Source organism: Mus caroli, unplaced genomic scaffold (assembly GCF_978045245.1).
Source record: "Mus caroli unplaced genomic scaffold, Mus_caroli_1 scaffold_19, whole genome shotgun sequence".
Classification (NCBI taxonomy): Eukaryota; Metazoa; Chordata; class Mammalia; order Rodentia; family Muridae; genus Mus; species Mus caroli.
Genome location: NW_028227274.1, coordinates 34,379,958 through 34,388,202, shown reverse-complemented (window position 1 = coordinate 34,388,202; position 8,245 = coordinate 34,379,958). Strand labels below are relative to the sequence as shown.

Here is an 8,245-nt window from a genome sequence, read left to right as displayed (position 1 = left end):
CCGGGAAGAGTGGAAATGACTTTTTCTTTTAGTCTGCCTTCTGTGGGATCTATTTGACGGTAAAGAGCGACATCATGTGGCTCCAAACTGTAAGTATGAATTCCAGAAATCCTCACCACTAAAAGCTGTCTTGTTTATTCCTTCACCTTTTCCAAATAGGTTTCCCGTTTTGCAAAATAGAGACATATTTTGTAGATATGCATTCTCACCAGTGACTGTATGTGATCTTTCTTTTTATCAGAGCACAAACTTCTAATACAGTGGAACTTCATGTAGTTTTTTTTCTCATGTGGACTTTTAGTATTTAGAGAGACCAAGCTGTCGTTAATATAAACTTTGTAAACATGTAGTAATGAGGTGCAGATCAGGAAAATTCAAGACAGATTCCGAATGAGCCGTCAAGTTTGTAACAATTTAAAAGCTCCCCCAAACTATAGAAGTTTCATGATTAAAGCAACTGGACAGTTATTTTGTACCCTCTTTGAAAATTTGAATCACCAAGACCGCATGTTTGGTTCTTTTGTTTGATTTTAATTACTCCTTTGCCACCACTTAAGTATGTGTGCACTCCTTTGAAATAATACTTTTAAAGATAATTGTTGTGTTTTAATATTAGTACCTCAGAAAAATTTGAATACTGTTTACTGTTACCCAACACAACTGGTTTCCCTTTCTTTTCATTTTTGAGACTGGGTATTATTTATCTTAGGCTATCTTGGAACTCACAGTGTACCAAAGTTTACCCGAAATGTCTGATTCTCCTGCCCGAAGTGCTGGACTGTGGGCATGCACCACCACAAGTTTCATGGAATGCTGGGCATAGAACTCAAGCTTCTTACAGACTAGGCAAGCACTGTAGCAACTGTGGACTGCATCACTAGCCCAGTGTCAGCTCTCAAGTTCTAAACATATGGTGTCTCAACACTTTAATTTTATAAAGATACAAAATCCAAGCTGAGGCTGTGGTGGCACAGGCCTTTAGTCCAAACACTTGAACGTCTGAGACAAACCGACCAGAGACAAGAGTTTGAAGCCAGGCTGGTCTAGAGAGCAAGTGCCAGGACAGCCAGAACTACACAAAGAAAACCTGTCTTTAAAAAAAAACTAAAAATAAAATAAAATTAATATATCAAAAAACAAAAACAAGCAAACTAAAACTACATAATATTGACCTAAAGATAATATATTTTAACATAGAAAGGTTGTATTTTACCTTACTTTTCAAACCAAAATTTGCCAGGTGTGGTCTTGATTCATCCATGGTCTAAGTGGACAATGGAGATATTCTCGGAAAGAAAAATAATTTCCTGTACAACCTTAACAAAGAAAGTATGGGTGGAAGTGGCCATCTGAGGACTCCTATTGAACCATAATGGGGGAGGGTGTGGTATAAGTGGCCATCTGCAGACTCCCTTTTCATCCTAAATTCATAACTTTCTCTCTTCCATATTTCTTTAGAAAACATCTTTTCTTTTAGAAAAATCAAACTATCAAAAATAATTTCAAGATCCTCCTCTCTATCAAGGTCGTCTCTTTCCCTCTCTCTCACTCACATACGACTAATTTCTGAGTCAAGACAGAAACAAGCAGACCCTCACTGAGAGCCCAAAGGGTTTTTTGTTTTAATTATCAAAAGTCTGTAATTATCTTCCATGGGTAAGACACTGGAAGAAGTTAGAAGAAGTACCCTTCCTTTGTTTTATTTACAGAGCCTAGAGATACCTAGATTTGAGATCCAACAGGGTAAAAACGAATATTTGTGACAGTTGATCTTGTTGCTAACTTGATTTTCAACAATCCTAATAGAAACAAACCTCAGTACATGCCTGTGAGGGATTTGCTAGATTGTGTTAGTTGAGGTGAGAACATTGATCCTGAAGGTGGGCAGCAGCATTCCCCTGCAGGAGATGTGCTTTAGCGAAAAAGTGGGAATCAACAGAGGACCAACGTTCATCATTCTCTACTTCCTACTACAGGACAGGCTGACCTGCTGCCTGGTGATTGGGCAGTAGTTACCCCAGAACCGTGAACCAAAACAAACCCTTCTTTCCTTAAGTAGATTTTATTAGCACTTTGTCACCACCACAAGAGAAATAACTAATACAATATTCATTTGAAATAATTATTTATTAATATTCAGTATGGGGACAATGAGATGGATTAGTGGGCAAAAAGCACTTGCCATGCAAAACTGGCAATCTTAATTTGATTCTTAAACTCAGAACACATAGAGGAAGGATATTGTCAACTCCCACAACTTGTCCTCTGATCTCTATATGTGACATATACATTAATTAATTAGCTAGTGGATTATTCACTTTTTAGAGTATATATGTATATATCACTCAAAACTCTTTTTTTACAAGATTTATTTATTTTATTTTATGTGAATACACTATAGCTCTCTCAGACACCCAAAAAGAGGGCATCGGATCCCATTACAAATGGTTGTGAGCTACCATGTGGTTGCTGGGAATTGAACTCAGAACCTCTGGAAGAGCAGTTGGTGCTCTTAACTGCTGAGCCATCTCTCTAGCCCACTCAAAACTCTTCAAATCATATTTGCCCAAGTTCAAGAACAACATGGGCTGCTTGAGACTCTATCTCAAAAACTTTCAAAAATGTCCTTTTGAAAGTCTTCTTAAGAATTTCAAGAAGATCTGCATTAGAAGACTGAAGTCCCAAATCAAGGAACAAAAACTCTGAATGACCCTGTAACCTACCACAGGATGATAGCAGACTGATAAAATAAGTATCGAACTGAGGTTGAGCATGCTGTGGCAAATACTTAAATGGAGAAAGAGAAAAAGATGATTCTAGGAAAGAAAATGGAAATAAGCAAGAGGAATAATAAAGAAAATATGTATTTCAGCCAAGTGTATTGGTGCACCCCTTTGATTCCAGCACTCAGGGGGCAGAGACAGGCAGATCTCTGTTAGTTCAAGGCCAGCCTGATCTACCTAATGAGTTCCAGGACACTCAAAACTACATAAGAGTTGTCTTTAATAAAGAAAAGCCATGTATCTCTTTGTGAGTGCTGCTCTCCTGGAGTGTGCTGCAGGTACCTAGCACCTGCACTTTCCCACTCTATGACCCCAAGAGCACTGTCCTTGAGCATTGCCAGGCTTGAATGAACCCCATGAAAGTAAAACATCATAGGGACTGGCAATGTTGCAGAGCAAGTCTGTCTCCATGTATGACCCCTGACATGCAACCAGCACGCACTGCTGCTGCTGACAAACATAAACAGAGGGAAGAAAGAAAACAGAATCCAGAAGCAGGAGCACTGACGCTCATCCCTTCCACTCCATGTCTCTCTTAGATTACCCACAATGCCATGAGTGTTCTCTCCAGAAACAAGGAAAATTGAACATGACTCCATGTTCAATTTTGTAGACCAGGCTGGCCTCAAACTCAGAAATCTGCCTGCCTCTGCCTCCCAAGTGCTGGGATTAAAGGTGTACTAGTACAACCAGCAGAAATTAAAATATTTTTCAATTGGGAAAAATTAGGACAACATAGCATTTCCAGAACTTTGTTTTGCTTTGATTTGTCATATTTTTAATGGAAATATTTAAAATATCGACTTGGAGGGGCTGGAAAGATAGCTAGTGATTAAGAGCACTCATGTGTATTGTACATATCACTCACACACATAATCTTAAATTTTTAATTAAAAAACACTGTAGAATAAAAATTTAATACTCCCACAACATATTTAAATGTTTTTAAAATAATGTTTTAAATCTAATGACACATTCTTTTCCATTTGAGTAATTTGTTGAAAATAAGTCTCTATGTAATTTTTAAACTACTATACCAGTAAAACTTCTTCGTTGTTAACCTCTTTTGTGTAGTTGTAAGAATGCTAATGTCCCATGAGTGATAAGACAAAGAACCCATAGCTTTAATGACAATACTAGCGAGTGTAAAGTGCTCTACAGAAAGAACATAAATAGAATAGTTCATTTTAACGCCATCTCCCCCAAAAAGGAAAATACTGGCATATAAATAAGAATATTTTAGAGGGAAAATTTACTCACTTTGACGGAGAAATCAATGTCTCCAACCAGTTTGTCTTCTTTATCTTGATTAACTGGGCATGGTGTAAGACTTGGGCTGAAGGCCATGAGATCGGTCTTGGGCGGGCCCTCTCCAGAGCACACCCTCTGTCTTCTTTGCTGCGAGTATGACCAGGTCCCCACCGCGCTGGAGCACACCAGCATGGGCTTCCCAGGCCCGGCCTCCATGGGCGCTGTGGAGCACCTGAGTGCAAGGTACAGCAGCAGCGTGAGCACCAACAGGCTAGACACGGCACAGATGGCGATGATCAGGTACACGTTGATATCTACAAGCGAAGCCTCCCTGCCGGCAGAATCCACCAAAGCCCGGGATGGGGTGTTTGACGTGTGCCCACTCTCCACCAGAGACACCAGCAAGGTGGCTGTGGCTGTCAGCACCGGCTCGCCATGGTCCTTCACCAATACCAATAGACGCTGTCGCGGAGCATCTGTTTCATCCAGGACACGTGTGGTGCTGATCTCACCTGTGTACAGACCCACGCGGAAAGGAAGACGTCCACTGCCCGCTGCTGACTGCAGCTCATAAGAGAGCCATGCATTGTAGCCAGAGTCCGCGTCCACAGCGCGCACCTTCGTCACCACATGCCCTGCACCCACTGTCCGTGACACCAGTTCGCTCACTGCGCTGCCTGCGTGAGGCCCCAGCAGCGTGGGCGCATTGTCATTCTCATCCAGCACAAACACCTGCAGAGTCACATTGCTGCCCAGGGCAGGCACACCAGCATCCCGCGCGCTCACCTGGAACTGCAGCAGCTCCAGCTCCTCATGGTCCAGAGGCTGCAGCGCGAACACCTTGCCGCTCTCCGCGTGCACAGACACATAGCTCGACAGCAAGCGCTCGCCCACCCTCCGCTCCACCAGCGAGTAGGACACCAGCGCGTTCTCCTGGGCGTCCGCATCCATCGCTGACACCGTGAAGATGTGTGCTCCAGGCGGGTTGTTCTCCTTCACAAACACTGTGTACTCGGGCTGCGCAAATGCAGGAGCATTGTCGTTCACGTCAGCCACCTCCACAGACACGCTAGCCGTGGTACACAAAGAAGGAGAGCCCCCGTCCCTGGCAGTCACAACCACGTTGTAGTTAGAGATGGTCTCTCGGTCCAGGACACTGTCCAGCACAAGAGAATAGTAATTCTTAAAGGTGGACACCAGCTTGAAGGGGACCTGGGGGGTCAAAGAGCAGGTCACTTGTCCATTGGCTCCAGAGTCACGATCGGACACACTGATCAGGGCGATGACAGTGCCGGGTGCAGAATTTTCTAACACAGGAAGTGATAATGACTTGATGACCAATTCAGGCACGTTATCATTGACGTCCACAATTTCAACTAGAACCGTGCAATGATCTGTCATTGGAGGAGTTCCCTTGTCTGCTGCTTCTATCTGGATTTCAAAAGATTTGGTTTCCTCAAAATCTATGTTACCTTTTACTGTGATGTATCCACTGATTGGGTCTAAGTGAAATTTTGACAGGATTTCAGGTGACATATCCTGGTGAAAAGAATATACAATGTCCTTATTTACTCCTTCATCCAAATCAGAGGCATCAACATCCACTACTACAGTACCATTTGGAGCATTTTCGGGTAATCTGACTTTGTAGAGCGTCTTCTCAAATGCTGGGGCGTTGTCGTTCACATCAAGAACAGTGATCTTCACTTGAGTGGTGCCAGTGAGCTCAGGTTTCCCACCATCAACTGCAGTTATCAATAAATTATGTTCAGGAATGTCTTCTCTGTTTAAAAGTTTTTTCAACACGAGTCCCAGGGACTTAATTTCCTCATCTTTTCTTTTGACATCCAAAGAAAAGTATTCACTTGAGTTAAGACTGTAAGAAAACAACGAATTGGTTCCTACATCTGCATCTGATGCGCCCTCTAGCGAAAACCGGGAGCCCAGCGGCCGAGATTCATAGATAAAAAGATTCTTTGTGGCTACTGGAAATACTGGAGGGTTGTCGTTAATGTCCCTCACCTCCACCTCCACGTGGAAAACCTGCAGCGGCCTGTCCACGATCACCTCCAGGTGGATGCTGCACTCCGCGTTCCGCCCACACAGCTCCTCCCGGTCGATCCGAGAATTCACAAACAAAATGCCATTCTGCAGATTTACCTCCAGAAGGTCCCCGCGGTCCTTGGACGCCACCCTGAACAGGCGGGGCACCAGCTCTGCCAGCTCCAGGCCCAGGTCCTGCGCGATGCGGCCCACGAAGGTGCCGTGTTTGGCCTCCTCTGGGACGGAGTAATGAAGCTGGCCGCTCCCTGCCTCCCAGGCTGCAAAGAGAAGAAGCCAGAGCAGCAGATGCCGATCTTCTCTCTGAGAAAACACCATCGCAAGACCCTTCCGAATGTTTGGTTGCTCTCTCGCTGATCCAGAATTTCTTAAATATTTTTAGTTTCTTATTCTTCACATCTTAAACACCTTACCGTTACCATTTTGTCTGAGACAAAGACGGAAAGGATCCTTTGAATGTGTAATACCGGCTGTTTCTTCTTTGAAGGAACTTGTGGTGGACAGCGACACCAAGTGGCTAAATGTGTAAGTATTTAATGCACTTATTTTTCGTTCTTGTATGCCTAATTTGAACTGTTGCAACATTTGTATTTTGACCTGTGATTTCCTTCGAACAGTCACCAAAGTTTTTGTTTTATCAAAACGTAGTCTTACAATTTCATACTCTCCAGTTCATGTCATCATTACTAATAATGGAACTTCCTGTATTATAGGCAGCACACTGTTTTCTGTTTCTCTTCGGAGTTTTCCCATTAAATTTTCACAACAGTTTTTTTAAGATGAATTTTAATATAATTCACTGTTTACAAGTATATACAGACTAAACAATTTAAAAGGAGCTTTAACTGATGGTGTCTGAGTGAAATCTCCATTCAAGATGCCAGACATATTATAGAAAGATAAGTCTTTGATATTTGTGACAATGAAGGTATAAGGCATGAAAATATATGATAAGTGTGTGCATATGTACTAATATATGTTTTATATAATTCTGGCAATTTACAACTTACATGGCAATAAACTTACCTGCATTTATTAATTTAGAACATTTGTAAATCACCCCAGGTCCTTTATTGAAGCATGGTATCCTTGATAACTGTCTTTTCTAGTGCTTTTATAAATAAGCCGGGTCTCATTCATTCGATTTCTTACTCACTGGGGATTTAACCCAATGCCTCGAGAATCTAGGCAAGAACTCTGACACTGAGCTGTATCCCCAGCCCAGAGTCAGTCTTATACAGTGAAGTTCTTTTATAAATAAATTTCCTCTCACAGGACACCGTGTGGTTGGGATATTATACTCATATCACACCAAGTAAGACCTTTTTTTAAATGTCCACACACTGTTTACATATTACAATTTGCATGTATGTATTTAAATGATCACAAAATGAAATGATTGTGGTTTTAGTGATCAACACTCGGGATGGATTTCTGTATCAAGTGACTTTAAAGGGTTTTACATAGCTTAGTACTGTGATGTACACCCATCACATAAAGAAAGAGCTAGTGACCCTCTTTCTTTGATAGTCCCTCCTAACTCAGAACGACATCCTGGGACTTACGAGGCTACGGCAAAAAGATCTTGAGTCGAAGGTCAGCCTAAAATGAGGACCCAGACCCAAAATAATCAAACAGGACCTGAGAGATGGCTCAGTGCAGTCAAGCCTGCCGACCTGATTTCAATCCCTGTGACCCAGTGAGTCCTGAAAATTGTTGTCTTCTAACTGGCACACTCACACCACGGAATGCATGCACACTTACACATGTACATACACACAAAATAAATAAATGTTAAAGAAAGAAAGGTTGAACACATTGTCAATTTTAAAAACTACAAAAGGAAAAATAATTTTGCAACATGAGTCACTAGGCAACATATACAAGACTGGGTAATGACATATTCTGAAGACTGATGTGAATTCACTGATAAACATAAGAGATGAGTCCTCCAAGCATCTTAAAGTTGGGCCAGAATATTCAGTGGAAAGTGCAAATTTAGGTATTTATGTAGAAAAAAGTGCAGATTTTTGCTTATAGGCAAAAGACTTTAAAGAGAAATATAGCACATAACTGAAGTATTAGAAGAAAATGTCCCCATACAAGGTTTAGTTTCCTGTGTTTCACTGAGTAAAATCCAGTGTTCAATT

General features: G+C 41.8%; 1 pseudogene; it reads left to right on the top strand.

Annotated features, from left to right (window-relative positions):
* The first annotated feature begins 4,248 nt into the window (after positions 1 to 4,248).
* Positions 4,249 to 5,345, top strand: LOC147000245 (uncharacterized; annotated as a pseudogene).
* The last annotated feature ends 2,900 nt before the right edge of the window (positions 5,346 to 8,245 follow it).